The following is a 15789-nucleotide window of genomic DNA, read 5'->3' as shown; positions in this document are numbered from 1 at the left end:
CAAGAGGATTTCAAATTTAATGCCCAGAGTTTCTTTCAGTTGTATTGTCAGAGATTAATATTATCATCTATATTATCGCAGGTCTCACCCGTTAAAGTCAACATTCAAAGAATATATTTTGTTTAGTATCAAATATAATTAAGTGCTTATTTCAATGGTAGATCAGATAACCTCAAACTTTAATTGGGAAACCAAACGACAAAGTCCTTTTCCCAGAACCTATATGTTATGCTGTCAAAGTAAGCTTATTACCTCGCACCCTAGAGATATTCAAGATTCTCATTCTCTTAACGTTACATTGAAATGAAATGGCGTATGGCTTTTAGAGCCGGGAATGTCCGGAGACAAGTTCGGCTCGCCAGATGCAGGTCTTTTGATTTGACTCCCGTAAGCGACCTGCGCATCTGGTGAGGATGAAATGATGATGTAGACGACACATACGCCCAGCCCCCGTGCCAGCGAAATTAACCAATTAAGGTTAAAATTCCCGACCCTGCCGGGAATCGAGCCCGGGACCCCTGTGACCAAAGGCCAGCACGCTAACCTTTAGCCATTTAGCCGAACAACGTTACATTTATTTGTAGCTGGTGCCCATCAACAACTGTATGTGTAAGTAATCAGATAAAACAACTGTATGTGTAAGTAATCAGATAAGTACTAAGTGAGACTACATAGTCCGACGATTGAGTATTTTATTTCATGAATATTTAAATTCTGATTCATTTTTAATTAATGAATAATCACAATGTATACCACTTTTGAAATATACTTCGGAAAATGAGTATTTGTTTTTTAAAGTTAGCGCGAGTTCGGCCGTGTACTACATGCTACACGACATCGTATTCCACAATACTCGGTAAACCGCACAATGATGACGTCACATTTCGAGTGTAGCGGCCTTGTATCCTAGGTGGCGTTGGTTTGTGGTGGATGGTAGTGTGGTGTGTTGTCTGAATATGAAGAGGATACTGTTTGAACAAACACCCAGTCACCGATAGAACCGCATACCAATATGGTAATTTAATTAGGATGCTACGTAGCCGAGGCGGTAACGGCTTGCTCGGTTCACTCCGAAGGAAGTAGGTTCAATTCCCCGACAGGAAGTAAAAAAGAAAAAACACGGGATTCCCACTTCTGGAGAAGCACACGGTCCTGAGGTTCACTCAGCCCCAACCAAACACGAGTACCAGGTTGATTCCTGGGAGCAAGGGCGGCCACTCTATCCCAATTAGTGCCGAGGTTAAGGATAGTGGGAGCCTTGACCTTCCACTCCTTCAAGGGCCTTCATGTCCTGTACGGACATAGCCGTTTTTTAAGGTGGCGTGCCAGATGCGACCGTGCCGCATGCGACCCGTGCCACTAGCGACCGGCGTTGACAACCTAGTTTTAACTGAACAAGCAATGCCATCATGCAAGATAAGGTAAGCTAAATCAGAACAAGAAAAATTTACAAACTAGGTCAAACATTTATAGCACTGCTTCCCAGGTTGGGAATTACATTTTTCTTTGTTCTGTTGAAATAGCGAACTACTATAACCACAAACCGTGCACAACATTTAATAATGTACACTGAATTAGTCGTCGGTAAAAAAAGAAATGGCGTATGACGTTTAGCGCCGGGAGTGACCGAGGACATGTTCGGCTCGCCAGATGCATGCCTTTTGATTTGACTCCCGCAGGCGACCTGCGCGTCGTGATGAGGATAAGATGATGGAGACGACACATAATCCCAGCCCCTGTGCCAGCGGAATTAACCAATGATGGTTAACATTCCCGAACCTGCCGGGAATCGAACCCCTGTGACTGGAGGCCAGCACGCTAATCATTTAACCATGGAACCGGAGTCGTCGGTAAATACAGCCGATATAAACCTTTACGGAGAACAATCCCAACGACTGCGTGAAAGGTTTATAAAGAATAATTAATGAGTACATTTCTATGACGAAAGTTCAAATAAAACATGCATATATTATATCACACACAAAGGTAATACCTTAAACCAACTCAAGAACTTGTCGCTGAAAACTAAATCACTGTAATGTATAGTTGGGAATGCCATTAATAGAGACATTCTTCCCCAAGAGAAAACATAGACGGGTCATAAATAATGCAAGAGATATTTAAGGCCAAAACTCTAAGTATGCGGGGGAAAATGTACAATCAGGTAATTCTATTCTGAATACTACAATAACATAAGTTCAGTTATATTTTAACGAAGATTATGTTTGTAAATAATAATAATAATAATAATTTGGCTTTACGTCCCACTAACTCATTTTACGGTTTTCGGAGACGCCGAGATGCTGGAATTAGCCGCGCATGAGTTATTTTACATGCCAGTAAATCTACCGACACGAGTCTGACGTATTTGAGCACCTGCAAATACCACCGGACTGAGCCACAAACGAACCTGCCAAGCTGGGGTCAAAAGGCCAGCGTTTCAACCGCCTGAGCCACTCAGCCCGGTGATTATATTTGTTTTACAGTTACCTTATCTACAAACAAAGTTCTTGGGAATGATGAAGTTCAGTCCCTGGATTTTCGAGAAACAGAAATGACAGAGCAGCACCTTCCTATGTTGCTTTTGAAAAAATTACTTTGGGAAACTGGTAGTTTTTTGAACGCGAAATATGGTGGTGCGTTTACGTTTTTTCCTACAACATGCCCATATACAGAGATGCGTTTCCATGTCTGGGAGAAGTTACCAAACAAGTTATCTCAGTGCGATACGGCAATGCCTGTTACGGCTATTTCGGGAGACGGCTGCGTTCGAATCCCCCGTGGGCCATCCTCGAAAATTTTCATTTCCAGCCAAACGCCGGGATGGTTTCTTTCTCAAGCCATGACCACTTCCTTCCCGTTCCTAGCCCGTACAATTACACCCACACACAGCACCCTCACACAGTAGTTCATGTAGCTCACTCCCATGGGGTATACCGGAAAAAGGAGGTACAAATCTGACGAGCCGAACATGTCCTCGGACCTCCCGGCACTAAAAGTCGTGCGCTCAAAAATAAAATTTGGAAACGTTCAAGGTAATCATAAGAAGTGGTGGCATTTATTCAGATACTTTGAAGTTTCGTGAGATCGTGCTACAAAATCAAACCACATTCCAGTGTGGTAACTGATGCACCAAATTAATAGAATAGATTTTGGAGAGAGGGTCACAATGCCGTAATTTTCAGGTCTCATGCTTGCGCCGTTACGCTAAAACTTGGGAGAAAGGAGACGAGTTGCTCGAATGAACGGTATGTTAGCTGTCGGTGGGCAGATGGCGTGGAATGACATTGGTAGACGAATACGTTTCAGTGGTGCTTTTAAAAGTAGGAAAGATCACAATATGAAGATGAAGATGAATTCAAGAGGACAAATTGAGGCAAATATTCGTTTATAAGAAACTGAGTATGCCTTTGCTGGCAAGATGTAGTGTTTACAGTGCACTATATCTTCTGGTACGGGCTAGAATTAATTTGTTACTTTCATTGACCTGTCGCAGTCTCATTCTTGGCCTCGACAATATTTAAGTGACGGAGGTATGAGCGATGCTAGTAATGCCATTCCTTATGCAGCCAGTCCCTGTTATGAATGATTTGAAAATATCACTCGTAGGATCGGTTGGTGCATGCATTTCAGTGGGCTTGGCAGACTGTTATGTAATAGAAACTTCTGGTTCGGTGATGAAAGCAACGGAAAGCGACCTAACTCCTCATTTCCTAGGATATCTATGACGGCTGTTGGCAGAGCTGTGGAGGATCAAAGCAGCCTTCGGGCTGAATACCCAACATACTTACATAAGAAACTGAGTTAGGGATTGGAATAGTTTACCGAGGGAAATGTTCGATTAATTTCCAAATTCTCTGAAATAATTTAAGAACAGACTAGGTAAACAACCGATAGGCAATCTGTGATTTCGGCGATTCCGTAAATACAGATCAGCGGTGACTGACTGACTGACTGACTGACTGACAGATTGGTCGCATGCGGTACGATATTAGCGTGGTCGCATCCGGTACGGTCGCTTTTGGCACGTAACCTTTTTTAACGTGCTTGTTTAAGCAAATTTCTAGTCTCCTTTCAGTCTTACGTGATTTGTTATAATGATTATAGACACAGAAGCTCAAGTCCTACTTGGATTCCGAAACAATGAGACACGACTTTCCAAAACCCCAAATTGACTGCCCGGGATTCGAACGGTGGCCGCCTTGGTGCGTTAACCAGAGAAGATATCACCCAGGTATTACACCCAGCTTCTGTGTTCATGATAGTTCTAAAAATCAAATGTAATATCATAAAAGGTGCCAATGAAACGATAACAGAATTCTGGAGAAGAAACAGGCTCGAATTCATTTCAACCCTGAGACAGTACCATCCACCTCAATATGGGCTCCTAGAGTTACCACAGGGTAACTCGGCGACAGTCACGTTCTCTCAATATGTTTTGTAGCTTATCTCCGGTAACATTCTATTCTGTAACTCTGATTCTTCGCTTTCGTAGCATCTATCCTCGTCAAAAACTCACAAGACAAACGACAGTTACACATCGTCGGTTGACCCCCTCACAACTAATCACTCTATTGCTGAAAAAAGCTGATTAAAATGATGACGAACACGGGGGAAATAGTAGCAAGATCCATCCTCATACTGAAAAATGATACTTCTTCATAATGTGTCACTGTTGGAAGCATAAACTACTCTACTACAGCAACATAAATCCAAATAAGATAAATATCTTAAACAAAGAAACAGTCCAATGACTATCGTGCATGATGTAACCTCAAATGTTAACCTTTAGACTATACCCCTCTTCATTTCACAAACCGCACGTTCATTCGCGGACTCTCGTACTCGTATATATTGTCCATTTTTCTTTCCAGGAAAGTGAAATGTAGACTCGTCCGAAAAATCAATGTTTCAAACATTTGGATTCATAAATCTTGTTCACAATGAATTTAAAAATTTTGGTTCGCCATCCGCGTTTGAGACGTTGCAGTAACTGAAGAATATACGGACAGTGTCTAAGTTTCTTATGTAACAAACTATGAACAGTTTGTTGGTGTCGCACACTACTCTCTAGAAGCCCTGCATATGAATTTTCATGGATTTTAACCAATTGATACCCGATATTTTTATATGTCTACTTCACTTTTCTTGGGTCTACCCAATCTTCTGTTTCCCATCATTTTATTGCACAAACAACGTTGTTTGTATGTGATATCTCGATAATCCACACTACACATTGCCCCTTCCGTGTGCCTTAATCATTCTGTAACATTCTTAAGTAATGAAATATATCGTGACTTCCCTACACTTACTTCAGACACAGAAAAGCGTAGCCGTAAACACTCATTTGATGTATACCCGTACACACTATATGATCAAAAGTATCCGTATGAGTATAAAATGCGGCTGACGGGTCGATGTTATTCACTGCAAGGAAATACCTGCAGAATGGGTGGAGCAAGGGAGCGTACTGACTTCCAAGGAGGAATGGTTATTGGTTGACACATCAGTAAGCAATCAGTCCAGGCCATTTCCGCCCTTCTTAAGTTGCCGAAGTCCACAGCCCAGGACTGCGACAGACACCAGGTTCTCACACCCCTCCCCCTGACAAATCCACCTCTAAACCGTATAACCCTAACCTCATGCTTGACATACTAGATACAGCCATTTCCCACAACTACAATATGTACCCCAACCTCTATACCCAAAATCCCCTCGACTCCGACCACCGCCCTATCTTACTCACCCTGGATGCCATAACCCCTCTCAGATCCCCCCTGTTATCCTGCTACAGAAACGAAGCAACATCACCGGTAACCCCAGCATTCACTCTCCCGAATATACAGACGTCTAGGCGGAATTAATTACTTCAGCTATTAGGAATGCAGCTGAAAGGATCGATAATCAGACCTCCCCTACGACGTTTGCTCTCTCCGGAAGTTCTCCAACATCTAAAACTGAAGAACAGAGTGAGGATACTCTGGTGCATAACCAGGGACCCACAGCTGAAGAACCTACGGAAAAGACACTGGCGAAACATCAGAGTTCTAATGGAACATCACCGCCGAGCTGTATTCCAGTCGAAGCTGGCTGAGTTAAACCCTACGGACGGCTCCATTTATCGCATGACACGTCAATTTACAGGTGGAAAGACATGTATGCCCCCACTACATGGCCTACGTGGAGTGGCCCACTCAGACAAAGATAAGGCACAGGCATTCGCAGACACATTCAAAACAACGTGTTCTCCGAATGAGGAGCTACCGACAAAGACTACTGAGAGCCTCCTCGAACCTGACAATAATGACCTTCCTAGGAATGTTTCGTTTCTACAAGAGATGTGATTTGTCACATCGAGCGCCTGAAAAACAGGAAAACCCCCGGCCTGAATGGGATTCTAAGAAGGCCATTACTTTTCTGACTAAACTTTTCAATTCAATATTCCGCTTTGCACACCTCCCAGCTAGCTGTAAAGTAGCTAAGGTTATAATGCTGCGAAAAGGCACGACGAGCTCGACGTTCCCACAGAATTACCGACCCAGTGATATCAAAACTGTATGAGGCTATTCTCCTTTCCCGCCTCCTGACAATAATTGACGAACTAAACCTGGAACCGAACAAACAGTTCGGTTTCAGAAAAGGCTATTTCACCTCTCACGATCTGTTAAGACTGCTGAAGACATCATGAAAAACTTTAACAACAGGTATACAGGAGTCGGTTTTCTTTATATATCCCGAGCGTTCGACAAGGTCTGGCATGACGGAATTGTTTTAAGTTAAAAGCCCTAGACGTCCCTGGACATTTAACAGCACTTATCGCTAATTATCTTAGCGATCGTAGCTTCCAAATCTCAGTAAATAAGGAGCTATCAACAGTCGGAGCACCACAAGCTGGGGTAGACTCACCCACGCTGTTCAAAATGTACACATCCGACATGCCTAAACCTCCGAACGCAAAACTGCATTTACAGTATATGCTGACGACACAGCTCTGTCCGCGGTCTCGTAGCAAGCCCCCGGAGTCGAGCAAAATCTTCAGACAGCGCTGACCACTTTCATACCCTGGCTCTAGGTGTGGTGCATCAAAATTAATGTCGGAAAATGCCAAGTTACGCCCTTCACGAAGACACGTGGCAGACTGTTGGGCGGTCTGAACTTCTTTGGAGGTGTAATGAGGTGATCTGACAGGGCCAAGTGCTGGGGGTTAGCGTGGACAGAGGACTGACCTACCGTCAGCGTCTAACTAATATTTCATGCATCGCCTGCTAAAGGGTCTCTAAATTGTTCCCCATGATATACGCTCATAATAGCCTAACTCTAGAAAACAGGCTCCTCCTATACACGACGATGACTAGGCCGCTACTTGAGTATGCCTTTCCTATATGGGCCGTTGCCTCCGAATCCCACCTGTGTATCGTGTAGTCCATTCAAAAACGGGCCCTGCGGCTTATAACAGGTTGTTATCGATTTACACGCATAAACCACCTCCATGACCTGTGTCAGATCGACACCGTTAGGGCGAGAATTGTCAGTTTCTCCAAAACAATCTACAACACTCTTGGCTCCTGTGAGACCCACGGCCTTAAGTACTCATAGAATAACGTTATCCGCGCCTCGCGCATTCTACTTTACTTCGATTTCTTCTTCAGCAAATGAAATGTTCGTTCGCAAATATATGATTAACCGAAGAGCACTAAGACTGAACGAGCTTGATCTTCCTGAAATTCTAAAAGGTCCTCCCTTTCGTTGAACTGTTTGTAAAATTTTAATAACAAAATTGAAATGGCGACGTGTTAGCACACCAAAACGATATACCCTGAGTAAATTTTGTAAATTAAACGCTGTCTGCAGGCTAGACTAAACGTCAGGCGAACCGTTGTTTGGACGTTACTGATCTATAATAGTGCACTGGAAAAATTAAAGTATAATGTTTCATATGCATCGTTGAACAATCGAAGAAAGGTTAAGTACACGCTCCAAACTCATTTTAACGAATAATAATAATAATAATAATAATAATAATAATAATAATGGGTTTACGTCCCAATACTACTATGACGGTTTTCGGAGACGCCTAGCGAAGAACAGCAGGACAAAACGCTCATACACTAAATCATCACACAACGTAGGAAATTGCACACTTGTCTCCAATTAGTGCTAACGTGGGTAGAGGCTGGTCATTGCCTTCATGAGCAGTTCATCAAAAGACGGAAAATAGGGATGTATATGGGCTGCTTCTTGAGATAGGTCACTCAGGGGCCACGTAAAGCATGCCCGTCGGGGTTAAGCAACGCCAAAAATATTCACCTCACTCTATGGTACTTTGAAAAGTAGCCACGGGTAATTCGATCACACATACTGCTGTCACATTCATAAACATTTTACAAGAGAATTACATCTTACTTATTCCTGTTGGGGAGCATATCAGATTTCAGTAGCTTATAGAACGAGAATCATACCGAGCGGAGCGGCCGCTAAGAATATGGAGCCAAGCTCTGCATTCGGGAGACAGAGTAGGTCCGAACCCCACCACCGGCTATCCTGAAAATGGTTTTCTATAGTTTCCCATTTTCACTTCCAGACAAATGCCGGGACATTTTCTATTCATAGGCCACCGCCGATTTCTTCCATCTCCTTACCAAATTTCATTCACCATCATTCATTTCATCTTCATTAACTCCTCATTTGAGGTTGGTGTCAGGCAGGGCCGTAAAAACATTTCATAATTTCATTTCACCTCATCCCCGACCCTGCATCAGGAAACGGAACATAGGGGTAGGCATACAGAATGAGAATCATAAACATCACCGACGATTCGATAACTTTGGTTTGGGAGGGAGTGGACTTCCGTCCCCCACACAAACGTCCATTTTCCATGAAGTCTTGTTCATCAAGAAGTTGTTACCTATACTTAATGCAATTTTCAGTAAAAACGGCCTCTCTAATACACGTAAGTACCGGGCGAGTTGGCCGAGCGCGTAGAGGCGCGCGGCTGTGAGCTTGCATCCGGGAGATAGTAGGTTCGAATCCCACTATCGGCAGCCCTGAAGATGGTTTTCCGTGGTTTCCCATTTTCACACCAGACAAATGCTGGGGCTGTACCTTAATTAAGGCCACGGCCGCTTCCTTCCAACTTCTAGGCCTTTCCTATCCCATCGTCGCCATAAGACCTATCTGTGTCGGTGCGACGTAAAGCCCCTAGCAAAAAATACACGTAAGTGAAAGGGAGGGTGTAATGGCGTGTGACCTCCGGAGAGGCCTGATGCAGGTCATTTTTTTATTTGACGTCGATAGGCGACCTGCGCGTCGTGATGAGGATGAAATGATGATCAAGACGGCACATACACCCAGTCCCCGTGCCAGGAGAATTAACCAAGAACTGTTAAAATTCCCGACCGTGTCGGGAATCGAACCCGGGACTCCAGTGACCAAAGGCCAGCACGCTAACCATTTAGCCATGGAGCTGGACAAAAAGGATGGTAAAACTGCCTTTCCTATTTTTTGTTAGCAGAAATGTGACCGTTTCTGCAACTTTATCACTCATAACGTGATAAGCAGTGAATTGTGGTATCGAGGAGCACCTTCGGAGTCATAACTGCTACCATTCTTTCTGAAGATTCTTGATTCTTACTATACTATCATAGATAGGATGTGAGTTTTAGTTTAACAGTGTAACTGTTTAACCCTCTTTAACGTACAAATACAAATGCTGACGAAAAAAAACAGTCGAGAAAGCAAAGAATAACGGCTGAGAGGATCCGTCGTGCTGACCACACGACACCTCTAAATCTGCAGGCCTTCGGGCTGAGCACAGGTCGCCTGGTAGGCCATGGCCCTTTGGGGCTGTTGCGCCATGGGATTTGGTTTGGACAGAGAAAAGTTACTAAAGAATATAAGCCCAGTTATTGCACCACTCCAGTGAAACCAGGTATAGAGGAACTCCAATCACACGGCGATGATATTTCTAACACTGATTGTTCACGGCACGGATAGACTTCCGAATTCTGAAACCCGCGCCCAAATCTGTCAGTACAAATTACACTATCCGATGTAGACTGTTGGTACTAAGGATGAAAGAACAACTCAAAAACAAAAGCTTTCTCTTCTTCGTCTGTTGGAGCCTCGTGTCACACCCCATGTTAGGTATAGTAGGCCTACAAGGTATTACAGTATGAGTTAGATAAGGAAAGTGTGCACAAGGGCCTCATGCCGTACGAAAAAGCCCCTGCTCACCCGGGACAAACATCTCCCATCTCTTGAAGCTTTTTTTTTTTTTTGCTAGTGGATTTACGTCGCACCGACACAGATAGGTCTTATGGCGTAGATGGGATAGGAGAGGCCTAGGAGTTGGAAGGAAGCGGCCGTGCCTTAAGGCTGCCGAAAGTGGGATTCGAACCCACTATCCCCCGGATGCAAGCTCACAGCCACGCGCCTCTAACCGCACGGCCAACTCGCCCGGTTTTCTTGAAGTAGAGGGGATAGAATGGCAAGAACATTGTCGTTTGCACAAGAAAGACTGGATCAAATTGGACAAATATGAGAACGCCTTCCAAGGAAATCTCTTTATGACGAAATGTTTTTAATATTACTATACGGCGATGTATTAGCAAAATACTGATAGTAAACATGGAGCTTCCTGGTCAAATGTCGGCCCAATCATGATAAGAGAAAGCATTTCTAGAAAACCAAGTGGCCCACACACAATGTAATTGCTTACAGTAGAAACCTGCCACTTCAATTTCTTTAAAAAACTGAGATAAACACGTCATCAATATAATTATATGATTGGCTTTTCGTAGGATTTTTTTCAATGTTAGTCCCGTACTTCGCTCTTATCAAAGATTGGTACATACGAAAGTCGATAAGGGTTCAGTTTCATGTTTGTTTGTATGTTTTATCAGGTGACAACGACTCCATGTAAATTAATTTAAGTCGATGAAAAATTCATTGTACGCTAGGTTATACATTATTTCATTAGTGCACTAGATAATGGTACTTTTACTTTAAATAAAGATTTAAAAATAAATTGCCGGGCTGAGTAACACAGACGGTAGAGCGCTGGCCTTCTGACTCGGAAGATGGCAAGTTTCGATCCTAACTGAGTCTGGTGATATTTTAAGTTGCTCAAATACGGCAGTCTCGTACCGGTAAATTTACCGGCACGTAAAATAACTCCTGCGGGACAAAATCCCGGCAACTAGGCGTCTCTGAAAACCGTGAAAGTAGTTAGTGGGAAGTAAAATCAATAAAATTATTATTAAAACTGGATTTTCCGATATTTCCAGCAATATTGGGCCCAGATACAAGTTTTTAAATAAGAAAAGAACTAGAAAATGTAATTCCTAATCCTTTATGTCTTATACTATTCTTTCGTACGGCTAATGATTACTGAAATATTTACGATTTCAGATTTTAGTTGTATTTCACAAAGGCCTATTTTTAATGTGTGGAGAATGCATTAGATACGATTCGATAGCATGTCTTCAACGTCGAACTGAGTGTGAGTGGGAGAATAGTGAAGACTCGGGGCACTTGATTTTAAAAAATCGTAGTTCTAGATTTAACCGTTATTTTGACGATCAGGACTGATTTTGGCTTGAATAACTGAACTTACCCGGATAATTTATTCAGGCAACCTTCTTTCACAATGATCGACGCAGGTTTTGAATATTTCAGAGAATACCTATGGATCGTCTCCAGCTGAAAAAAATGTATTGGCACAGTGGATCTGTATCTCATCAATGTAAGTGACGGAGACGATAGCTATTTTTTTTTAAATAAAAACTGCCGTGCAAAAATTCGGGACTAGCGGGAGGTACGATGTACAGAACATTGCGGACTGATCACACCCAATGAAGATGCGAGGGGAAGGGGTTGGGTGTTAAACAAATGAAGAGCGCAATGACGTTCAGTTACCAGCTGTTTAGAGTTTTTTTTTTTTTGCTAGTTGCTTTACGTCGCACCGACACAGATAGGTCTTATGGCGACGATGGGACGGGAAAGGCCTAGGAGTGGGAAGGAAGCGGCCGTGGCCTTAATTAAGGTACAGCCCCAGCATTTTCCTGATGTGAAAATGGGAAACCACGGAAAACCATTTTCAGGGCTGCCGACAGTGGGGTTCGAACCTACTATCTCCCGAATACTGGATACTGGCGGCACTTAAGCGACTGCAGCTATCGAGCTCGGTGTTTAGAGTTCAATAGTATGCCTGTTTTACAGGAATTCCCTGTTAATATGAAAATATTAACAGTTATTTCAATGTAATTAGGTATATAGGCCTAATTGCCTGGATATCTTGATTAGCTGTATTTAGGTTTCTCAATTTTTTCTGTACAATGCTGATGACCAAATGTCTCCTGAACAAAGGTCATGTCTTCTTTTTTAACCGGCAGATGCCATTCTAGTGACTGTTGAGTCAACACGGAGAGAACAACTTACTTGCAATAGAACTTAGGGCAGGGGTTTCGGAAAGAGATGGAGATATTCAAATATCAATGTTAAAATATGCCAATAATTTACGATGTAAAATTAGTAGAATGGAAACGTTAGCTTTGAAGTCATTCACAAAAATCACAACTTTGTTTCGACAAAACAACATAATTTGAATTTCACATAAAATACTCGACTACAATCAATCCTACAATCGAGTTAGTTCACCGGTAATGGTAATCTGATTTTTACAAAGGCAATTTTGGCCTGGATTTGCCTCTCAGTTCAACGCCCCTCTTCATCCTCAAGAGAAGAGAATAGTTTCTCTACTAAACCAGAAATAGCGACTCACTGTTAATTGGGGCCGTGATAGCTGAGTGATATTGACACTACCTTCTCAACAAAGCCACCGTGGTACAAATCCGGGCCAATGTATTATGTGACTGATTACTGAAATAAGATGTCACGACCCTGTAGTTTCGGAAGTTGTGACACTTGCACGGAACGCCAAGCATTCCAGGAAATTAATAAACATGGGTATTTTAAACAGTTACACTTGCACGGAGGCCCAAGGAGGGATGGAATGCAGCAGCAGGGGAGGAGAAAGACCACCCGGTAAGTATAGTTCATTGCTAAAGTTGATACCTGTGTGACAATTAGTGTTCCATGTTGAACTGGTGATAACTGTTCTGCAGCTATGGAGATCACGGAGCCCACGAATGGAAAATCTCTGTTGATTTGCAACGGATGTCAGTATGTTGTGGACTATACCAATAAAGATGAAACGACTTACAGGCAGAGCGTAGATTTCAAGAAAAGTAAATGTAAAGGAAAATAATAACAAAAATACTGTTTAGGCGAGACAAGTTATGTTTCAATTCTGGATGAAGCGGCGAATGAAGTGAAAAAAAAAGTGTAGTAAATGCAAAAGAATGAGCAAGGGAAGCAAGGAAATAATCAGCAGTGAAGATTGATGAGAGGATTGCAAAGGCCTTAAAAAACTGAAGTCGATGGCAAACTAAGATCATTCCTTGTTTGCATGACTTACGCTCAGAAATTGCATTGAAACTACAACAGGACTAGTCAATCATGTAAATATTGTAAATATAGAAATATTCTGAATCAGAATTTGAAAGAAAACTTTACAATGGATTATCACTGGATAATCGTGTAAATATTCTGAATCTGCATTAAGGAAGAAAGAATTTGACAAATATATCAATTGGGAACGCGAAGACACTTCCTTCCCGTGGTGTTCCCTGGAAAAGGCGCAAAGTCGGAATGTCTCACACAATTTATAAAATTAACAGTTACTTCTAAATTGCATCTAAATTCACTACCGTGATTACAGAGAAAAGCATGATTTACTGCACGTGTCTATTAATACCGGTATCGCAGCTCCGTGCAAGTTTCACTCAGTGCAAATGTCACTATCCTACTTCGTTACAAGTTGCATTATGTCGCACCGACAAAGATAGGTCTTATAGCGACGATGGGACAGGAAAGGGCCAGGAGCGGAAAGGAAGCGGCCATGGCCTTAATTAAGGTAGGCCCTACAGCCCCAGCGTTTGCCTGGTGTGAAAATGGGAAACCACGGAAAACCATCTTCAGGGCTGCCGATAGTGGGATTCGAACCCACTATCTCCCATCCTACTTCTGACTCACCAAGCACTCTTAGGTAGAGTGAAAGGCTCCGTGCAAGTGTTCCAACCCCGTGGTTTGGAGTTCTTCCGGCTATATTTACGATGGTATCAACAGCCACGTAAGATATATGCAGCTCACCTCCATCAGGGTTGTGCCCGGAAAAGACCTGCGCCACCTCGAGGAATACGAGGTTATGAGAACACGAGTTTATAACACACTCAAATGCCACGGAACCCAACCGAATCGAACCCGCCAGCTTGGGCTCAGAAAGCCAATGCTCTACCATGTAAGCCACTAAGCCTGGCCGGCGACTGTCAGTACGAAGCAAAATAAAGTATAGTTCTCGAATATTATTCTCAAAAATGGGTTAGATAAAGTACTCAAATACGAGGGCGAGTCAATAAATAAGTTCGCAAACATGTGTGTGCCTTATACCATTTGAAATTACTCGTGCAAGTTTTGCCAACAGATGGCAGCATATGTATGCTTGTACATCTCGCAGGCAGAGCTGTTAGTGCACGATGGCACATGTGTTGCATGACTGTACACGAAAAGAACAGCGTGCAGTTCTGCGTTTTTTGTGGACCAAAGAACTGTCCACAGAAGAAGTGCATCGCGAAATGCATCCCGTCTATGGTGAAAACTGTTTCTCACGAAAGCTGTGTTCAATTGGATCCAGAAGTTTAACCATCGAAGGAAAAGCATCAGAGAAGGGGAGCGCTTGGAACATCCACCATACAGTCCAGACTTAGCTCCCAGTGATTTTCATCTGTTTGGGCCCCTAAAAAATAATTTTGGTGGCCGTCATTGTGATACAGATGATGCCGTAATCTATGAGGTTACACGTTGGCTGCGACAGCAACCAAAGGACTTCTTTGCTGCTGGCTTTCAATGACTTTTAAAGAGATGGGATAAGTGCCTGAATGTACAGGGTGAATATGTGGAAAAGTGAAATAAATGTCAGAAAGTTACTTTAATTGTTTTTTCCTCAATTTAGTTTTGCGACTTATTTATTGAATCACCCTCGTACTTGCGTCGGTAGATTTACTGTCACGTAAAAAAGCTCCTGCAAATAAAATCTCCAGCACCTCGGCGTCTCCAATAACCAAATGCCAATGACATTATTCAGTCCTGTCCATTTTTCATCACTGTCTACCATTTTCTTCAAGGGACAAACGAAACCTACACAAAAAATAGGTTTCACAACACTGGTCACACATATCGTAAATGTTAAAGAACTAACGAGCTCGATAGCATTGATTATACGTGGATGCGAGAATGTAAGTCACTGAACAGATCAATTCTGATATGTCTGAAAACCGTCATTATTATTATTATTATTATTATTATTATTATTATTATTATTATTATTATTATTATTATTATTATTATTATTATTATACGTGTTTATTGGAATTTTGGATTAAATCATAAACTAGATACAGTGCCATGTATTATCGAATTTGAATCGCTACTTTCTCGTGAATGGTGGAAGGATACAGTACATTCTATTACTTTAAAACAGTGATGTACTACAGTATACACAGGGTCTCCTACTGATACAATATGTTTCATAAAAATCTGTAATCTGAACGTCTGAGGGTCTCCTTGTAGGTTCAACAGAAAATAACCACGACTGTCAGGCGAGCTAACGTACATACTACCTTTCTGTGAAGTTCTGGTATGAAGAATACGACCATCAAAATCTTGAAATTC

This window comes from Anabrus simplex, chromosome 2 (genome assembly GCF_040414725.1).
Source record: "Anabrus simplex isolate iqAnaSimp1 chromosome 2, ASM4041472v1, whole genome shotgun sequence".
Classification (NCBI taxonomy): domain Eukaryota; kingdom Metazoa; phylum Arthropoda; class Insecta; order Orthoptera; family Tettigoniidae; genus Anabrus; species Anabrus simplex.
Note: the sequence above shows the minus strand (reverse complement) of the source record.